The sequence below is a fragment of the Neofelis nebulosa genome, chromosome 4, assembly GCF_028018385.1.
Source record: "Neofelis nebulosa isolate mNeoNeb1 chromosome 4, mNeoNeb1.pri, whole genome shotgun sequence".
Taxonomy (NCBI): Eukaryota; Metazoa; Chordata; class Mammalia; order Carnivora; family Felidae; genus Neofelis; species Neofelis nebulosa.
In genome coordinates this window covers 54,749,134-54,770,048 of record NC_080785.1, presented here as the reverse complement: position 1 = coordinate 54,770,048, position 20,915 = coordinate 54,749,134, and the positions used below count along the sequence as shown (strand labels likewise).

Below are 20,915 nucleotides of genomic sequence, written 5' to 3'. Positions count from 1 at the left end.
CACCAAAAGCAGTAGTCATTCATCATTCCTAACCTCAGAAATCCCTAAGTAAGGGTCTGGAAAGAGAGGCTGTGACTTGTTTGGATGTCACAGTTCAGAGTCACTGGATGGAAACAACTTCCTTGCCTCATCTGTAAATTAAAGCTCCTTTCATAATCCAGACTTTATTTCAAGGAAAGGTAAGAATGATCATATTATAAAACACAACTCTTTTTGACAACATAAATTGCAGTTCCCAGAAGTTGCCTTCATGTGTTCCAATATTATAATTCCCACTATTTACCACAATCACATGTAGTCCCCCAGAGATGTCTAGAAGATGGGCTATTTCAATCAACACCTCCTACAGAGTAAATAACTTCTTAGCTCACAGCTTTCATCCATCCAGCATTTCCTTCTTTCCAGTACTCTCTCCTCTCCCTCTTGACTAAAGAAAACTAGATTCTTTTCTCTGACTTAGCATTAGTTTTGCATAGGTGCTCACTTCTTTCTTCCTCCATGACAGCTCCATACTCAATAGGATGCCTTTTATGAGGGCATTTGTCTTTGACTGAAAGATGAAAGTGTGTCTATGGTGTTGGGTTAGAGATTAATAAGGTAAAGTTTTGGAATCCCACCTGAAGTTTTGAACAAAGTAATCCATTTTGGGGAGGAGGGGTGTTGTCTTTTGCATTGTAAAATGTTTAGCAGCATCCCTGGCCTCTATGTTAGTTGCCAGTAGGACACCCCTCCCCCGCTTGATAACCAAAACTATCTCCAATTGTTAAATGTCTCCTGAGGAGCAAAATTGTCCCCGCTTGAGAAGCACTAGACTAGGGGAATTAGAATAGAAATGTAAAACAGAGTCCCTTTGCTTTGGTAGTTCAAAATCTTAGAGAGACATAGCATGCTAGGTATAGAAGCATCCCTAGTAATGATCTTGATCATCTCTTCTTTTTGTGTGTATGAATAAACTATGTGAGGCGCAGAGACACTGAATGACTTGCTCAGTCAGTTGTACAACAGGAACATTCCAGAAAAAAAAGCAGCATATAGTCAAGCCTAAATTGTATTTGTGTAGACTGAACATATTATGAAAACCTGAAGAAGGGCGAGAGAATAATGTTGATTGGCAGTGGCGTGGAGAAGGTAGGACTGAGCCTCAAACAAGGAGCCCTTGAAAAGTGAAGCAGGCAGGAAGAAGAGGGAAGGGCATGCTAGGTATGCCTGTGCATGACCATAGCATGAGCAACGACTCCAAGCTAAGAGTAGAGCATGGAATATTAGAGGAACAAGACAGAGAGCATTCTAGAATGGTGAGATGAGGTTGGAGAGGTTGAGTGGGTCCAAATTCTGGAGGCTTCTGATTTCCTGGCTTAAGTCCCAGGTCTGGCCCAGAGCCCTCAAAAAAAAAAAAAAAAAAAAAAAAAAAAAAAAAAAAAAAAAAGACTTCTGACGTCCTCTGGGGGAAGGCAGAAAAATGGAAATACACAAAATGGGAGTCAAGAGATCTGGGTTCTAGTCTTGGCAATTCACTACCAGCCCAATGACTTGGACAAGTCCCTTTACTTCCCTAGATCTGTATCTGTAAAATGAGGGGTAGAACTGGATAATTCCAGAGGCCATTTCCAGCTCTCACATTGTATGATTCAGTGAACACTCACCCCAAAAAATCCCCCCATAAGATGAGATACACCTGCTCTCACACTACTGGCTAAAGAGCTGTTTGTCACTTGCCCTCACATGTCTCAGCAGGTCCCTTAGGAGAGCCATGAGGTGAGAGGGATGTAACTTCTGGACCAACTGTATGTCACATCCACATATGAATAACTTGACTGTAAGGAAATATGCTGAAGTCCCAAATGCTCCTGATTAGTTGCAGTTTTTCTGTTCTAGAATAAGGCCTGCCATTTCCAGCTCTGATTTTTGCTAAACACATGATTTCACAGTTGACTGGGTCCAGAAAAAAAAAAAAGTACAACAGCTGACGAACAAGTGAACAGAGAACAAGTCCTCTAACATGACATTATCATATCACTTAGTGGACTACAATAGAGCCAGTAGAAGGGGTTAGTATTTTTTGGCATGGACAAGGACAAACAAGGACAGAATGTAACAAGTTTAAAACTTCTTTTCAATGAGTGACACCATGGACAAGGTTAAAGGACAGCTAAAAAAGTGGAGAAAGATATTTGCAATGTCTAAAACCAATGAGGAATTAATAAGTAGAATATATAGGAAATTTCTGAAGGTCAGTAAGCAATCCCAATAGAAAAATCAACAAAAGCTATGTACGGGCAATTTCGAAAAGATAAAACCCCAAAAGCTAATAAGCATGAGTTGTTCAAAATAAGGGATAATCCGAGAAATGGAAAATTGAAGGAATGATGAGATGCTACTTTTCGCCTATGAGGCTAGTTAAAATAAAAAAGCTGGACAATGTCATATGTTGGCAGAAATGTAGGAACTTCCATGTACTGCTGTTGAAAGTGTAAACTGCTACAGGTAGTATGGAGAGCAATCTGGCAGATGATCAAAGTACATCAACACCTATGACCTTCTCTGGGTAAACATCTGTCTTAGTTTCTTAGGGCTGCCTTTGCAACGTACCTTAAACTTGAGGCTTAAAGCAACAGAAATGTATTCTCTCACAGTTCTGGAGTTCAGGAGTGTGACATCAAAACATCAGCAGTGCCTCACTCCTTCAGACACTAAAGGGAAAACCCTTCCTTGTCCCTTTCAGAGTCAGGCAGCTCCACGTGTTCCTCGGCTGCATAATTCCAATCTCTGCTTCTGTCTTTATGTGGGTTTCTCCTTTTTTTTCTGTGTCTTTCCTTCTTCTGTCTCTTCTAAAGATACCAGTCATTGGATGCAAAGCTCACCCTGATCCAGTATGACCTCATCTTAACTTGATCACATTTGCAAAGACTCTATTTCCAAATACAGTCACATTCACAGGTTCCAGGTGGATATGACTTTGGAGGGGGGACATTATTCAACCCAGTACAGTTCACTCTCTGGGCCCCCCAAATATATGTCCTTCCCACATACAAAGTATATTCAACATCCCAATCCCAACATCCCTCCAGATTTTAACCAATTCCAGTGTCAACTCTAAGTTCAAAATCTCATCTAAGTATCATTGACTCAAAAAGTTCCAAATCTCATCATCTAAATCATCTGAATCAGATATGAGTAAAACTGGAAGTATGGTCCATCATGGGGCAAAATTCCTCTCCATCTGTGGATCTGTGAAACTAGAAAACAGGTTATCTGCTTCTAAAATACAATGTTGGACAGTTATAGGATAGACATTCCCACTCCAAAAGGGGAAAAAATGAAAGGAATAAAGGGGCCACTGGTCCCAAGAAAGTCAAAACAGGGAAAATTTCATTTTCAATTTCAAGGCCTGACAATAGTCGTCCATGACTCAATGCACCCTCTGGGCCTATGGCAGCCCTGTCCACTGGGCCTATAATAGTCCCCCCAAACCCTTAGGTCCATGGTGGCCTGTCCTTTGGGCCTACAACGGCACCTTGGAGTCATCCTTTTTCTTGAAGAGTTGCAAATGTTTGTAGTCAGGTAGTTCTATCAGCCAATTTCCTATATGTCTTATGGAATTATGGAAGTCTGATAGCCTTTCTCTCATTTCATCCTGTCTCTGTTCTTTTCAGTCCAAGCTGGTTGTGTTTCTCTGATGTAACATCCTCCAAAGCTTTGTGGGTCTCCTGTGCGTGTCACATGGGTCCATGCCATTAGACAAGAGGGTTCTTGTCTGTCAAGAAAGACAGATCTTTCCTGCATTATGCTATCCCGATCCCTAGCTTCTGTAGAGATAGCTGAGAGATCCATGGGCCACGTGGCTAATTTGTTGGGCGAAGTTGTGCAGCCACACCTTCAGCCTTCTTTCAAGAGCACACTTTTCAACAGTGAATTTTCTTTTTTTTTTTTCAATATATGAAATTTATTGTCGAAATGGTTTCCATACCACACCCAGTGCTCATCCCAAAAGGTGCCCTCCTCAATACCCATCACCCACCCTCCCCTCCCTCCCACCCCCCATCAACCCTCAGTTTGTTCTCAGTTTTTAAGAGTCTCTCATGCTTTGGCTCTCTCCCATTCTAACCTCTTTTTTTTTTTCCTTCCCCTCCCCCATGGGTTTCTGTTAAGTTTCTCAGGATCCACATAAGAGTGAAAACATATGGTATCTGTCTTTCTCTGTATGGCTTATTTCACTTAGCATCACACTCTCCAGTTCCATCCACGTTGCTACAAAGGGCCATATTTCGTTCTTTCTCATTGCCATGTAGTACTCCATTGTGTATATAAACCACAATTTCTTTATCCATTCATCAGTTGATGGACATTTAGGCTCTTTCCATAATTTGGCTATTGTTGAGAGTGCTGCTATAACCATTGGGGTACAAGTGCCCCTATGCATCAGTACTCCTGTATCCCTTGGGTAAATTCCTAGCAGTGCTATTGCTGGGTCATAGGGTAGATCTATTTTTAATTTTCTGAGGAACCTCCACACTGTTTTCCAGAGTGGCTGCACCAATTTGCATTCCCACCAACAGTGCAAGAGGGTTCCCGTTTCTCCACATCCTCTCCAGCATCTATAGTCTCCTGATTTGTTCATTTTGGCCGCCAACAGTGAATTTTCTAATTTTAGCTTCCTTTGTAGACCAGGTAGACTGAATCTCCCCAACAAGGTGCTGGTTCCTTTTTAATAGTCCCTTCCTCAGTTCATCTTCTCACATTTTACCGTAAGCAGCAAGGAGAAACCAGGCTGTACCTTCAACACTTTGCTTACAAATCTCCTCAGTTAGGGGCGCTTGGGTGGCTCAGTCAGTTAAGTGGCTGGTTTTGGCTCAGGTCATGTTCTTGCTGTTCATGAGTTTGAGCCCCACGTTGGGATCTGTGCTGACAGCTCAGAGCCTGGAGCCTGTTTCAGATTCTGTGTCTCCCTCTCTCTCTGCTCCTCCCCGACTCATGTTCTGTTTCTCTCTCAAAAATAAATAAATATTAAATTTTTTTCTTTAAATAAAAAGAATATCCTCAGTTAAATATTCAAGCTCATAGCATATGAATTCTGCCTCTTTTTTTTTTTCCAGCTCTGTCCTTTATATTTCCTTGGTATTCACTAATGAAAATACATGAAGGTTAAACCATAGCAGCAACCTTCATTACCCATCTTCACATTCCTCAGAGATTTCTTCACTTAGCCCCTCACTGTTCTCTCCTTCACTCTCACTGCTACTGTCTTCTTCACTACCTTTATCATCTTTCTCAAGATTTTGAGATTCCTCCATCAACAACATTTCTTCAATAAATGAGAAAAACTCCTTGGCCTCAGGATTTTCTCATTCATAGATTAGAGTCATCTGACATCATTTTTGCCAAATGGTAGTCTTGGCTCATTTCTGCTCTCAGAAATTCTGCCATTAACTCTAATGGGGCATGAGTATCTTTATTAGGGTTTACTGTCTTCATCATTATCTTCATTGTTGGTATCATCTTCACCATCATCATCTGTCGATTCAGGCAACTTATCATCAATATCCTGAAGGCAATGTTCATTATTTTTCTCCTGCTCTGAAAGGACTGCATTTTTGCCCACTTGACCTGTGCCTTCTTATAAGAAGAAATATGACCATAGCTTACTTAGACTGTAGATTTGTGTCTGTATTTTATTTTCAACAGTCTTTGAAGATACTCTATTTTCAGTATTCTTTAAAGAGGCTGTATTTTCAATAATTTTTGAAGAGACTTCCTTCTTTTCTGAGAATCTCCTAGCTACATTTAGGGAGACTTGTGTTGGTGAGATACAAAGTTTGCTTGCCAATCTTGGTCTGCGTCCAAGGAGGCATTTATCTGACATTGCTTCATTTGGTTCAAGCAACACTTTTTCGTTTGGATCAAACACTAGCAATCTACCATTCTGTCTATATTTTGGTACCTTTCTGTGTGCCACCTCAGCAGCTATGGAGCCCTAGAGCCTGAATCTGCTCATGGTTCTTTCACACTGCCTGTCCACAGAGCAGACACAGAAGGCCAGCCCAGCTCACATTTGGTGCCGAGTTTAGAGTGGGGAGATGAGACACAGCATTACCATGGACACCTTTTTTTTTTTCTTTAATATTTATTTAGTTTTGAGAGAGTGCAAACAGGAGAGGGGCAGAGAGAGGGGGACAGAGGATCTGAACAGGGATCTGCACTGACAGGCTGACAGCTGCAAGCCCAGTGTGGGGCTTGAACTCATGAACCGCAAGGTCATAGAGAAAGAATGAGCAGGGGAGGGGCAGAGAGTGAGGGAGAAAGAGAATCCCAAGCAAGCTCCATGCTCAGTACAGAGCCCGACAGAGGGCTCAGTCTCACAAACTGTGAGCTCATGAGTTGGACACTCAACCAACTGAACACCCAGGTGCCCCCAAATTCTGCTTTCCACACAACAAAGAAAACACAATTCGGCCAAGTTTTCTACCACTATATAACAGGGATAACCTTTGCTCCCATTTCCAATACATGTTCCTCATTTCCTTCTGAGGTCTTGCCAGAAGTCCTTTTAATGTCCATTTTCCTATATGTATTCACTAAGACCACAGGCGATTTCTCCTCTGTGTTGTTCCCATCTTTGTGAGTTTCTCATCAGAATCTAGACTTTGATTATAATGTGCCTCAAAATTCTTTTAGCCTCTGCCCATTACCCAATCCCACAGCCATTCCCACAATTTTAGGTATTTGTTACAGTAGCATCCTAATTCCAGGTAGCAAATTCTGTGCTAGTTTCTGAGGGACACCTTAAAAAGTAACACTAAATTGCTGACTTAGAACAAGGAAATTTATTCTCCTATAGTTCTGAAGGCCAGAAGTCTGAAACCAAGACTGTGCTCCTCCTCTGAAGGAGGGGGAGAATATTTCCCTGTCTCTTCTAGGTTCTGGTAGCTCCAGGTGTTCCTTGGCTGTGGGCGCATAACTCCAAGATCTGCCTCTGTCTTTTCATTGCCTTCTCCTCTTTGTCAGTATCTTCCCTTCTATCTCTTTTAAGGACAATTTTCATTGGATTTAGGGCATGCCCACCTATATAATGCAAGATGATCTTATCTTGAGGTCTTTAATAATTATATTTACAAAGACCATTTTTCCAAATAATTTCATATTCACAGGTTTTGAGGGCTAGCATATGGATGTACCTTTTGGGGGGCCACCATTCAACTGACTACAACATCCCAGAAATATTCTCACCTAGATTCATGTGGGTCTAAACCAGAGATATTCACTGCAGCATTGTTTGTGGTGGTTGGGAGATGGATGCCCACCACTAGGACAGCATGTAGGTATAATATGGTGGACGCTCACTGACTGCCCATGTGCACCCTACATTTCCCAGACTCAACAAAGTTGGTTAGGGCCATATAATGGTTTTGGTCAATGTGTTGTGAGTGGCAGTGACATGTGTTACTTCTAATCTGAGGAACATAATAGTGGGTATGAATTTTCCATCCTCTCTCCTTCCCTGACTCAACAACCCTGTAAGAAATGTTGCCAGTGCCATAGCTATGAAATACAAGTGGTGCAGATCCCTGAATCACAGCTTGAAAAGGCTGCCTGGAAGAACGGCCAGACCTACAGAGGATTCTGCATGAATGAAAAAATACACTTTTATGTGTTAAGCTACTGTGATTGATTTGGGGGTTGTTACATGAACATAGCACCGCCTACTTTGAATAATGTGTAAGCCATGAAATACTACCATTTGTTAGGAGCAACAGATCAGAAATACATAGCCTCACAGATAGATCTTAAAAACACAATGCTTAATGAGAAATCAAAAAAGAGAATGAGATATAGAACATAATATCATTTACAAATTTTAAAATAAAGGCAAACAAATAAAATACCCATTTCACAAGAACACATCTAAATTTTTAAAAATACAGTTAAAATGGAGGTGGGGGAGAGGAATGAGAATGGGGTAAAAAGGAAATCAATCCTTCTATCAAATAAGGGACTTGCCAGTTCTAATTACGATAATATTCCAAGATCTGAGGAAGATGATTAACCAGACAGAGAGTCTCCTCCTCAGGGCTAAGACAGAGGCTGGGGTGTTCTGGCCTAAGGTGATGCCCCAGAAAAAAGACAGAAGAGTAACTTGGGATCTGCTGAGAGTTTACGCGGTGAGGATGAAAAAGAAAAGAGCCAGCAAAGGAGCCTGGGGAAGAGGAAGACTTAGAAAAGTTGAGAAGGTAAAGAGCCTAGATGAAGTGTAACAGGATCCTAACAAAGAATGTGGCCAAGGGAGTGAAAATGAAGGTGTGGATAAAGGTATTGGACTAAATAAAACACAATTAAATCCAACACCTCTACCAAGTCCTACAACTCCACCATGACATGGCTCTCTTCATCTCTCCTTGACCCACTACTCTCCATACAGTGGTCTCTCACTTTTACAAAGTCTCAGGGGCCAGACACTTGCAGTTCCCTTTATCTCAAACAATTACCTCACTGTCCCCTTCCCCATCTTTCCATGGCTTTTCATTCAAGTAGGTGCTCTGAGAGGTTCTTTCTGACCACACTTCCTAAACAGATAAAAGAAGCTTTAGAAAGATTTCTTTCTGTATCTGTTGAATCTCAAATGTCTTTAGCTCAAAATAATTTTTATGCCAAATTGGCATATTTTCAGGTGGTATATTCTGATTCCCTTCAAAACCATGAGGAGAGATTAGGTAGTAGAAAAAGAGAGAACACCACAATTGAATGGGGTCATAGTATACAATGCTTGAAAGCCACTGTGGAACCTAATCTCAGATTCCAAGAGATCTGCCTCTGATTCTAAGCTAAAAATATAGCATCAAGATTTCAGTGCATTTGCCCATTGTCTGGCACAGTGGGACAGATGCAATTCCTGCCATCCAGGGAGTTTATGCTTAGCTAAAACATTCCATGCACGCTGAAATTAGGGTAGGCACAGCTGGGTCCCTGGAACACCAACTTGAAGCCCCTCCTGCCTAAAAACCATTGTTCTATCTTGGAGTCTCCCCAACAGAGCCCTTTGGTCACCTGAGGCTGCAGAGATTGAAACATTGCAGGAGCCTGGGAATGCATCACTTCTGAACAGAAAGCTAATAGTTCTGTTCAGATCAAGGTGGCCTTTAAATAATCTACATCAACCACAGTCTTCTTACCCAAAAGTTCTAGACTCAGAGCAAGTTGCCAACAGACACACTGAAAAAAGAAGGAAAATGCTGAGCCTGGGGACTAAATCAATTCTTATTCCTCATTGCATATTAGAATCATCAGGGGAACTTTAAAAACAGACACACCACCTAAGTCTCTCCTCACACCAATTATTATTTTTTTATTAAAATTTTTTTTAATATTTACTTATTTTTGAGAGACAGAAAAAAAAAAATGAATGAGCAGGAGAGGGACAGAGAGAGACACAGAGACACAGAATTTAAAGCAGGCTCCAGGCTCTAAGCTGTCAGCACAGAGCCTGATGCCAGGCTTGAATTCACAGATTGCAAGATCACGACCTAAGTAGAACTTGGATGTCCGACTGACTGAGCCACCCAGGCCACCCTCTCCTCACACCAATTAAATGAGAACCTTTGGGAGACAGGGATATGCTTAAAACACTACAGGTGATTCTAATCAGTCATGGATGAGAAAAAATGGCTTTGAACTATAAAAACGTGTCGCTGGAAAATTTTCCTTTCTCCCTTCCCTCCTTTCTTTCCTGGAAATAGAAGACATAAAAGAAATCTCAGCATGTATGCCTCATCCAGGCCAGACTTGGGTGATCAGCACCCCTTGGATCTCTGCCTATGATTGGTGGTTGAATGAATCAGTCATCTCCTGTTCCCAAGGAGCGACTAGGGAAAAAAGGTCCACTGAGAAATCAGAGGGAAGGAGGGAGAGTAGATCAAGTCCCACAGACAGCAGGATAACTTTGGTGGGTGCTGACTTGTTCAATTGGTATTTCCCCCCCCCGCCCACCCAACCTTCCCACCTTCCCCTTTGTCATAAGGGATGATCTTAAGAACTTTAGACACCACCAGTAGGAAGTCAAGTCCAGAATTAATTTTTGGACTTCTTTAAAACAATGAGTCGCTTAAAATCCCAGGAATGGGAATCATGCTGGCCTTAAATGCTGTGTTGGATGATAATTAAAAGCATTTGGCACAATCCACCACTGCATCCTTCTTGAAGCCACCTTCTTAGTGACAGGATACATTCCACCTTGTTCTCCTGAGTTTCTAAATAATGGCTCCCTCTCCATTGCCTTTACTGCTCCTCTTCCTTTCCACACTGGCCTCACACTTTTCTTGGAGGATACCCAAGGCATCTCTGTAGAGCTATAAAATTCCTCAGGACAGCTTAAAGCATAATTCAGCCCTATCCCCTCATTTTATATGACTGAAAACCAAAGCCCAAAGAAGGTAAGTGATCTGCCCAAAGTCATAATTAGTGATAGGGTCAAGATAGAATTCATGTTTCCAGAACTCCATCTGCTTTCACTGCTTAATTCGCCTTACCACTGACTTGACACAGGAGGAAAAACACCAGCAAGTGTTGATTTGTATGAAGTTCCTTCTTTCCAGTCTCCTAAATTCTTGTTCTTCAAACTACAGTCCACTGGGGCGCCTGGGTGACTCAGTTGGTTGAGCATCCCACTTTGGTTCAGGTCATGATCTCGCGGTTTATGAGTTCGAGCCTGACGTCAGGATCTGTGCTGACAGCTCAGAGCCTGGCGCGGCTTCGGATTCTGTGTCTCCCTCTCTCTCTGCCTCTCTCCCACTCACAGTCTGTGTCTCTCTCTCTCAAAAATAAATAAACATTAAAAAAAATTTAACAAAATACTGTCCATAGACCAGTAGTATAAGCCTCACCCAGACGTACTAAATGAATCAGAATCTGCATTTTATTTTTTTCAATGTTTTTTTTTTTTTTATTTTTTTATTTTTTATTTTTATTTTTGGGACAGAGAGACACAGAGCATGAACGGGGGAGGGGCAGAGAGAGAGGGAGACACAGAATTGGAAACAGGCTCCAGGCTCCGAGCTGTCAGCACAGAGCCCGACGCGGGGCTCGAACTCACAGACGTGAGATCGTGACCTGGCTGAAGTCGGCCGCTTAACCGACTGCGCCACCCAGGCGCCCCAGAATCTGCATTTTAACTATATCACTAGGTGATTCTAAGGCACATTTAAATTTGAGAAGTACTTTTCTAAATTAGCATTTGGATATTCAATCATGCAGAGATTCAAGTACTTATTTAACACACGCTGTATAAAGCAGGATGATAGCCATTGAGAAGGTGATAGCACCAAAAACAAACAAACAAACAAACAAAAACAACAAAACACCACAAATAGAATTTAATTATCTTAAAAATTTCAGAAATAATGACAAATTGAGGTATTTAGTTGGAAACCAATGATACAGGCAGATCTGATAGCCTGGTTTTTATATCAAATAATTCTGGACTTAAATATTGTAATAATTAAAAAAATAAAAATTTAAACACCCATCATCCTGGTATTAAGTGCATATGTCGAATTCCAATGCTCCCAAACCACTCTTCATTGCAATCCAAAGCCGTTGCTTGAATCAAAACCACATGATGTAGGACTGACTCTGTGTTCCGGTCAAGGACTAAGCACCAGTTCCATTCTGGCTATTGTAAAACTCCTGGCACAGAATAATTGCTGCACTATTTCCAATTTCCTTGATCTTCCTGTTGTCAAAAACTCATTTCTGGTATGGATTCAAGCAGGCCCAAGTCACACCTGATGTCTGCCAACTTTCCTTCCCTCTTTTCTTATTAACTGAGTTTTGCATCAAGAGTTTTGGCCTTTCCTCGTCTCTCGGCAACAGAGTTTCCAGAGGAAGTGCAAGAGCAAGGGCATACACATAGACTGTAACCCAACAAAGGCAGAGAGGATAAAGGTATCCAGAGTGAAACACAAAACTTGTGAATGGGGCCCCTTTGGTAAAATGAGAGTATTTATCAAATCCCAGGCATTACAGCTCCTGTGCTCTCTACTCTAGCACTATTTTTGTGTGCTCAAATAATGGCACTTGTAACAATCTAGGTGACTCTAATTGACTGCTGATTATAAATAAGACCAAGGGCTAACTCATGGAAACAAAAGACCTTGTAATAAATATACTAAGATCAAGGGCTAACTCATGGAAACAAAAGTCCTCAGAATAAATATACTTGGAAGGAAGAGCAACACGTGTACAAAACAGTAATGTCAATTCAAGCCAGGATGTGACAGTAACCAAGTGAGGGACGAAGATGAAATGTGTGACAGATGCTGAAGGGAAAGGCCCAGACTCAAGCAAGGAGAGGATTGTATTTTTCTCTCTGCAGACTGGCCTCTTTTTTTGCTTATCTATAGTTATGGTGGGCAGAAGATGGGCACCCCACAGCTTCCCAGTTTACACATTATCTGTGGAACTATAGAGAATGCCCGTGTCTCATGGTCATGACCACAAATACCCAACAGAGGAAATGACTGGTCTGATTTGTATCAAGGGCCCACCCCTGTGCCAATCAATCAGCCGAGGCCAGGATCTGTCGTCAGCAATCCCTGACTGTCTGGGGACCATATGAGGAAAAAGGATCAATTCCTAGAACAGGGCATTTACCGTACTGGCTTATGAGCTGAAAAGATACCCCAGAAGGTATGCATCTGTTAGACAGAGATATATAGTGACAAATCCAAGTGTCAGTACCAAGGCCAGGAGTGGCTGCCTGAGCTGGATGGAACCTCACTGTCAGAATTGCCTACCAGCAAAGTGGCAACATTTAATAGATACTCAGGGGGAACAGTCACCGGAGGTTAAAATGCTGGAGTTCTCTCAAACCCTTCCCTTTATCTCTCAAGTCTGCTTACTAATCTGTATCTGGACATTTCCTGTCACTTCAGTGTCTTCTGAAACTTACTGTGTCCCACGGTCCCTACTCATAGAACAGGCACCTGTCTTCTGGTGCAAGTACATCTAGACCAGTGTCAGGAAAAGAAGCTGTCTAGCCCCTGGTCAGCCTTCTGTTTCCTCATTCCAGTCCCTTTCTGGGGTTTATTCTCTAAAGGATGAGAACAAATGGGATTATTCAAAGACTGAATGTAAAAATGCAAGTTTCCCTGTGGTTCCAAGCAGGTAAGGCCTGCAGTGAATCTGGGTCATGTTCTGAATCAGTTTTGATATTTTGATAAAGACACTATCCAATAAACCTGCTAACTAATGTCAATTATGTGCTGATTATAGGTAATAAATTAATCCATGAGCTCAGGAATTTGAATTCCCAGCCCAAGCAACAAAAAATGACCTAGAAGCTTGTATGTGTGCCATGAAGGAAACCCTATTTTCTGTAGTTGCAGGGCTGATACTGTTTAAAATCAAATGTAGAACTTCCTCCTGTGATGGGTTGAATTATAACACAATTTTAACCCTCAGACTCTCAGGTAGTCTACTATTAAAGTGAGGGCATTGACTGGGGAAGAATGGGATCCTGTTAATTGGAATGGGGACAAGTAGGAAGACTCTGATGAAGTGAGGGACATTAGGTTCCTAAATTCTGACAAGTCTTCTTTGCCAGTGGAATAGGCCTCCCTACCCTCAATGAAATTGGCCTCTCCACCCTTAGTGGGATAGGCTTTTCCACTTCTGAGGGGATTAACTCTGCACTGTCCCCACTTCTGAGGGGATTAACTCTGCATTGCCCAGGGAAACTGTAATGCCCCCTCCTTTGAGGCAGCTGCCATGCAAGGCAATGCTAATTCTCCTCAGTACCCACCTCCACCACTCTTCTTTCCTTCTTCATGGGGATGTGCAGAAGCACACTATATTACAGAAGAGCAGAGTTTTCTAATTTATACAGATAGAAATGAGGGGGACATTTAATAGGAATGGATGCTAAGGATATGGAATAATGGTGGAAGGAGCATAAATTTATGGATATGGGCTCATTAGGCCAAGATTCTACATTTAATGTTGCAGCTTGGGGAAAGAGAAAGGGCTCTAAAAGTTTGTTTGGTTGGTTGGTTGGCTGAAACATGGATTAAAAGGTGGCCCATGGTGAGTGAATTAGAAATGCCTGATCTAGGAGCACCTGGGTGGCTCAGTCGGTTAAGCCTCTTGATTTCAGCTCAGGTCATGATCTGACAGTTGATGAGTTTGAACCCCACATTGGACTCTGCATTGACAACACAGAGTCTGCTTAGGATTCTTTCTCTGCCTCTTTTTCTGCCCCTCCCCTGCTTATGCTCTCTCAAAATAAATCCTCAAAATAAATAAGTAAACATTAAAATAAATAAGTAAACATTAAAAAAGTTTTTTTAAAAGAAAGAAATGCCTGACCTACTTAATTTAATGTAGAAGAAGAGATTTAAAGGCAGAAAGATTGCAACATTATAGTGGATTTGTAATTTAGGACCTACTCACGCACTGGGAGGGTCCAGAAGACATACATTTCACTGTGACTGTGAGAAATAAGTTTGTGAGGGGAGCCCTCTTCTCTGTAGGCCAGACTTTACAGTGGAAACTATCGTGCTCGCTTCGGCAGCACATATACAGTGGAAACTATAGCCACTCAAAGGGGAAACCTAAATTCAATGGGAGTAATTGGACCCTGAAGTGTCAGGATTTAAGAGACAGCACTTAACAGTCAAAGGCAAAGGGGGCATGATTACCATAATGGACAGCAGAATCAAAGCAGAAATCAGAATTGTCTGACTCATGAAGATCTCATGGCATTGGCTACCTGATCTTAGTGTTTCTAGAAGTGAAATAGACAGGAAGCGTACTAAATTCTTACTTGATCTGTACACACAGAAAATTTCTAAGTCAAGTGAATAAAAGTCTAACCTGAATCATAAAAACAGAGGGTCATGGTCTCTCAGTTAATCCCAGATTTGTTTATAGACCTAGAACCCCTTGAACGAAGGAAAGGCTTCATTCCCCTTAAGGAAAGACCATGGTATACTAACAAAAATTTATACTGCTGGGGCACTGGGTAGCGCAGTCAGTTAAACATCGGCCTCTTGATCTCAGCTCAGGTCATGATCTCACAGTTTGTGAGTTCGAGCCCACATGGGACTATGCGCAGATGGTGTGGAGCCTGCTTGGGATTCTGTTTCTCCTTCTCTCTGCCCTTCCCCAACTTGTGCTTGCGTGCTCTCTTTCTCTCTCTCTCTCAAAATAAATAAATAAATAAAATTTAAAAAAATCATAGTTCTAATCTTTCTCCCAGCTTTCCCCAGAGGGACCTACAATCTTTTTTCAGGGTATACCTGCATTAGAGAAAAGAAAATCATCAGACCTTTCAGGAACACTCTCCAAATAGACACTAATCCAAGAGACTCAAACAAACATCAGTGTGGCCCACCAGTCAGAGTGGGGGCTTATAAAGGCCAGGTGATCAGTGGAGTTTTAGCACAGGTCCCTCTCACAGTGGGTCCCTGAACCAATCCTGTGATTATTTCTCCCGTTCCAAAATCCATAATTGGATATGGCAGAATCCCCACATTGGTTCCCTGACCTGTGGAGTGAGGGCCACTATGGTGGGAAAAGCCATGTGGAAGCCACTAGAACTGACTCTACCTAAGAAAAATAGAAAAATAGTAAATCAAAAGCAATACTGCATTCCTAAAGGGATTGTAAAAACTAGTGCCACCATCAAGGACTCAAAGGATGCAGGGGTGGTGATTTCCACCACATCCCCATTCAGATAGATCCTGGAGAATGACAGTGGATTAATGTGAGCTTAACCAGGTGGTGACTCAAATTTCAGTTGTTGTACCAGATGTGGTTTCATTGCTTGAGCAAATTTAACAAATCCCCTGGTACTTGGCATATAGCTATTGATCTGGCAAATGCCTTTTTTCTCTATCCCTGTCCATTATGCCCATGAGGAGCAGATTGATTTCAGCTGGAAAGGCCAGAATTATACCTTCAATGTCCTACCTCAGAGGTATATCCAGCCCTATGTCATAATTTAGTTCACAGGAATCCTGATCACCTTTCCCTTCTGCAAGATATCACACTGCTTTATTATATTGATGACATTGTGCTGATTGGACCTAGTGAGCAAGAAGTAGCAACTACTCTAAACCTACTGGTAAGATATTTGCATACCAGAGGTGGGAAATAAATCTAATATTCATGGGCCTTCTACCTCAGTGAAATGTGTAAGGGTCCAATGGTATGGGACATGTTGAAATATTCCTTCTAACGTGAAGGGTAAGTTGCTACACACGGCCCTTCCTACAGCGAAGAAAGAGACGTTTTGTGGGTTTCTTTGGGTTTTGGAGGCAACACACTCCTCATGTAGGCATGTCACCCTGACCCACTTACTGAGTGACCTTAAAAGCTTCCAGTTTTGAGTGGGCCCCGGAACAAGAGATGGTTCTGCAGCAGGTCCAGGCTGCTGTGCAGGCTGCTCTACCACTTGGGCCATATGACCCAGCAGCTCCCATGGTGCTTGAAGAGTGCTTAGCAGGTCGAGATGCTGTTTTGAGCTGTTGACAGGCCTCTATACATGAATTGCACCATAGACTCTTAGGACTTTGGAGCAAATTCCTACCACCCTCCACAGATAAACACTCTTCTTTTTAGAAATGGCTCTTGGCTAGGCTACCGAGCCTTAGTAGAAACCGAATGCTTAACCATGGAACACCGAATTACCATGCAACCTGAGCTGCCTTCATGAACCAGGTGTTGTGGGTGTTATCTGACTGAGCAAGTCATGAAGTTTGGTGTGCCCAGCAGTGCTCCATTATCAAGTAGAAGTAGTGTATATGCAGTCGGGCCCAAGCAGGCCCTGAAGGCACAAGTAATTTACATGAAGAAGTGGCCCAAATGTCCAGCATCCCCATTCATGCCATATTACCTTCTCTCTCCCAACCTGCATGGCCTCATGGGGAGTTCGCTATGACCAGTTGACAGAAGACGTAAAATTCAGGCCTGGTTTATACAGATGCTTCTACATGGTATGTTGGCACCACTTGAAAGTGGACAATTGCGGGGCGCCTGGGTGGCGCAGTCAGTTAAGCGTCCGACTTCAGCCAGGTCACGATCTCGCGGTCTATGAGTTCGAGCCCCGCGTCAGGCTCTGGGCTGATGGCTCGGAGCCTGGAGCCTGTTTCCGATTCTGTGTCTCCCTCTCTCTCTGCCCCTCCCCCGTTCATGCTCTGTCTCTCTCTGTCCCAAAAATAAATAAAAAACGTTGAAAAAAAATTAAAAAAAAAAAAAGTGGACAATTGCAGCACTACAACCTTTTTCTGGGACATCCCTAAAGGACAGTGGTGAAGGGCAATCCTCCAAGGGGCAAATCTCTGGGCAGTGCACCTGGTTCACTTTGCTTGAAAAGAGAAATGACCAGATATGTGACTATATATTGATTCATGGGTCATGGTCAATGTTTGGTTGGGTGGTCAGGGACTTGGAACATGATTACATAATTGGTGACAAAGAAATTTGGGGAAGAAGTACATGGGTAGACCTCTCTGAATAGGCAAAACAAAGGAAGATATTTGTTCCCCATGTAAATACTCACCAAAGGTTTACCTCAGCAGAGGAAGATTTTAATAACTGAATGGACAGAATTAACCACACTGTGAATACCATAAGTCTCTGTCCCCAGTCATCACTGTCATTGCCCAATGGGTTCATGAACAAAGTGGCCATAGTGGCAGGGATAGACGTTCTGCATGGGCTCAACAATGCGGGGTTCCACTCACCACAGCTGACTTGGCTAAGTCCACCACTAAGTGCTCAATCTGTTAGCAGCAGACACCAACACTGAGTCCCCTATATAGCACCATTCCCTGAGGCGATCAGCCAGCTACCCTGTGGCAGGTTGATTATATCATGGAAGGGACAGTGTTACTGGAATAGACACTCTGGATAGAGATTTGCCTTCCCTGCATACAATGCTTCTCCCCCAAGCAACCATCCATGGACTTTCAGAATGCTTTATCAATCATCATGGTATTCTACATAGCATGGCTTCTGATCAAGAAAATCATTTCACAACAAAAGGAATATGGCAATGGGTCCATGCTCATGGAATTCACTGATCCTACCATGTTCCTCACCCCCTAAAGCAGCTGGCTTAATAGAATGTTAGAATTGCCTTTTGAAGACTCAGTTACAGTGCCAGCTTGGTGGCAATACCTTGCAGAGCTGAGGCAAAGTTCCCCAGAAGGCTAATATATGGTGCTGTTTCTCATATAACCAGGATTCATGGGTCCAGAATCAAGGTGTGGAAATGAGAGTAGCACTGTTTTCTATTACCCCTAGGAACCCACCAGCAAAATGTTTGCTTTCTGTTCCCACAACTTTATTCCCTACCAGCCTAGAGATCTTAGTTCCAAAGAGAGGGACACTACCAGCAAGAAACACAGCAATGATTTCATTGAACTAAGAAATGCCATCTGGCCAATTTGGATTCCCCATGCCTTGAAATCAACAGGCAAATAAGGGAATTACTATATTGGCTGGGGAAACTGGACTGCTATTCCACCATAGAAATAAGGAAGGGTATATCTGGAATACAAGAGATTCCTTAGGGCATTTCTTAGTATTACCTTGTCCTATGATTAAGGTCAATGAAAAACTACAAGGACTCTAATTATCACGAGTATTTCCTCCATTATGTCATGAATACATTTGAGTGTGTGTGTACCTTTGTTTTCTTTCTTCTCATGTTCTCTTATGTAAAATAAGATATACTGACTTTACAACAGTATTTAAGTATTGCTAACTTTACATCATAGTAGTTAAGTTGTAGGATATCACAAAGAGTAAACACTGTTCAATGAGTTTACCTCCTCTTCTGGGGAAGAGGTTAGTGCATTTTCAGTTATATGCAGGATAGTTATATCATGTTGGGTAGAATTATGACCTTGTTATTGTCTTTATTTGCATATTAAGTATAGTTTATGGAGATGCTTGTGGGTGCCAACTTGATAAAGTGGGGGGACTTGAGATGATTTATTTTTATGTGCCAACTTGACTGGATTATAGGGTGCCCAGATATTTGGCTAAACATCATTTCTGAGTATGTCTGTAAAGATATTTCTGGGTGAAATTAGTATTTTAATCAGTGGACTTGGGAAAGCAGCATGCCTTCCCCAATGTGGGTGGGTATCAACCAATCCATTGAGGGCCTGAATAAAACAGAACAGTAGAGGAAGAATTTGACCATTTCTTTCTGATTGCTTGACTGGGACATTGATGTTTTCCTGCCTTAAGCATTCCTCATTTTCAGACATTGAAACTTGGACTGGAATCTATATCATTGGTTCCCCTGGTTCTGAGTCTTTGGATTTACACTAAATTATACCACGGGTTTCCCTCGGTTTCCAGCTTATGGATGGCAGCCTATGGGACTTCTCAGCCTCCATAATTGCATGGGCCAATTCCTTATAATAAATCTCTTCTTATATGTATATCCTATTGATCTGTTTCTCTAGCAAATGCTGACTAATACAACCTGTTAGCTGGCTCCCCTCATGATCCCAAGATGGCTGCCTCCCTCATGAGCCTAAGATAGCTACCACAGTCCTAGGAGTCAAGTATTGGCTACATCCCCAGGATAGTTCTTCAGGAGGGTTTCTTTTTATCAAGGAAGAAAATATTTCCCAGAAGCCTCCAGCAGACTTCCCCTTATCTCATTAGCCAGAATCATACCATGCATCCATGCTTAAGTCAATCACAGCCAAGAGGAATAGGACTACCATGATTGCCATAGGCCAAATAGAATTCATTCCCAGAACTGAGAAGGGGCCGGTTTCCCCTGAAGTATCTGACTATCTGATACCCAAAACTTTGGAGTTCTATTAGCAAGAGCTAGAGGTACACAATTAATGGTGTCCACCACAGCTCCAACTGTAGAAAGGTGTTTCCAGTCTAAAGAAGATGCCTGTCGTATCAAACAAAAGGAGAGCCAGGATTAGGAAGTTGCTTTCAGTCAGCCACCTGTCCTGTCCAAGCTATGTGAACAGCCCAGTTGTGCTGAACTGTGAGATGATAATAAGAGTAATAATGACAACTTAATAACAATTTCTGAGCACTCTCCATATACCACGCTCTGGACTAAGTGCATTACACACAATTGGGAATGCTGTGCGGGGGGACAGGACAAGGGCGAAGCAAGCAAGGCACTGAATTTAAGGAGACACACTCTCAGAGTGGTGCACATGTGAGTTGGCACTTGAGAGTGAGTGCCTCCTTAACTTTTGTGCTCTAGGGTCCTTATATGTCTCACCCTAATTTCAGGCCTGATACTATGTTGTGCCACCCAGGCCCAACACTCCATTTAGAATTAAGGCACCCATTCCCCCAGCTGCTGGGACTACAGGTGGCTGAGAGTTCTAAGCCGACATCTCGGTGAGGGAATTGCCCTCAGCTGAAGACAGCTGCCTTGTCCAAATTCTCATCCCTTCCTGGGGGCAGTGCCTACCCAATGACTGTTAAATGCAGAGGTAGGAAGGCCCAGTACTTTTGCATCAAGTCGGGTAAACTCTGCAGGGTCATTCCATATCCAGAGCAGCCCACAGGATCCACTAAGGCCTTTTTTGTAACTGCATTGCAGTTCAGCTTCTCCTTCTGTCCCATCTCATTCCCTTCACTCACAAAAGCACTTCCTAATTACCTTTTAGCATATAAATCTTTATCTCAGAGCCTGTTTCTTAGTGAACTTGTATGGCAACAGTTGGGATGGAGCAGGAGAGGTCTGGAAAAGCAGACATTAGAATATGCTACTACAAGGACCTCATCCACAGTGGTAAGATGAAGCACTGATAGACCCTGAGATGCATTGATAGGACTTTTAAAACTTTCTCTAGGGTGAAGTAGGGTGGGAAACAGTGGAAGGGTATGTGTTGGCAGGTGTAAGGTGTCAAGCATTTGAGATGTGG

The 20,915-nt window shown here is 42.4% G+C and overlaps 1 long non-coding RNA gene and 1 pseudogene across 1 annotated transcript in view; both read right to left on the bottom strand.

The window, feature by feature from the left end:
- The window catches only part of LOC131509293 (uncharacterized), a 127,142-nt gene that overhangs the window by 37,940 nt on the left and 68,287 nt on the right, over window positions 1-20,915 (bottom strand). The gene's annotated exons all lie outside the window — the stretch shown is intronic.
- On the bottom strand, window positions 5,081-8,503 carry LOC131509291 (glutamate-rich protein 2-like; annotated as a pseudogene).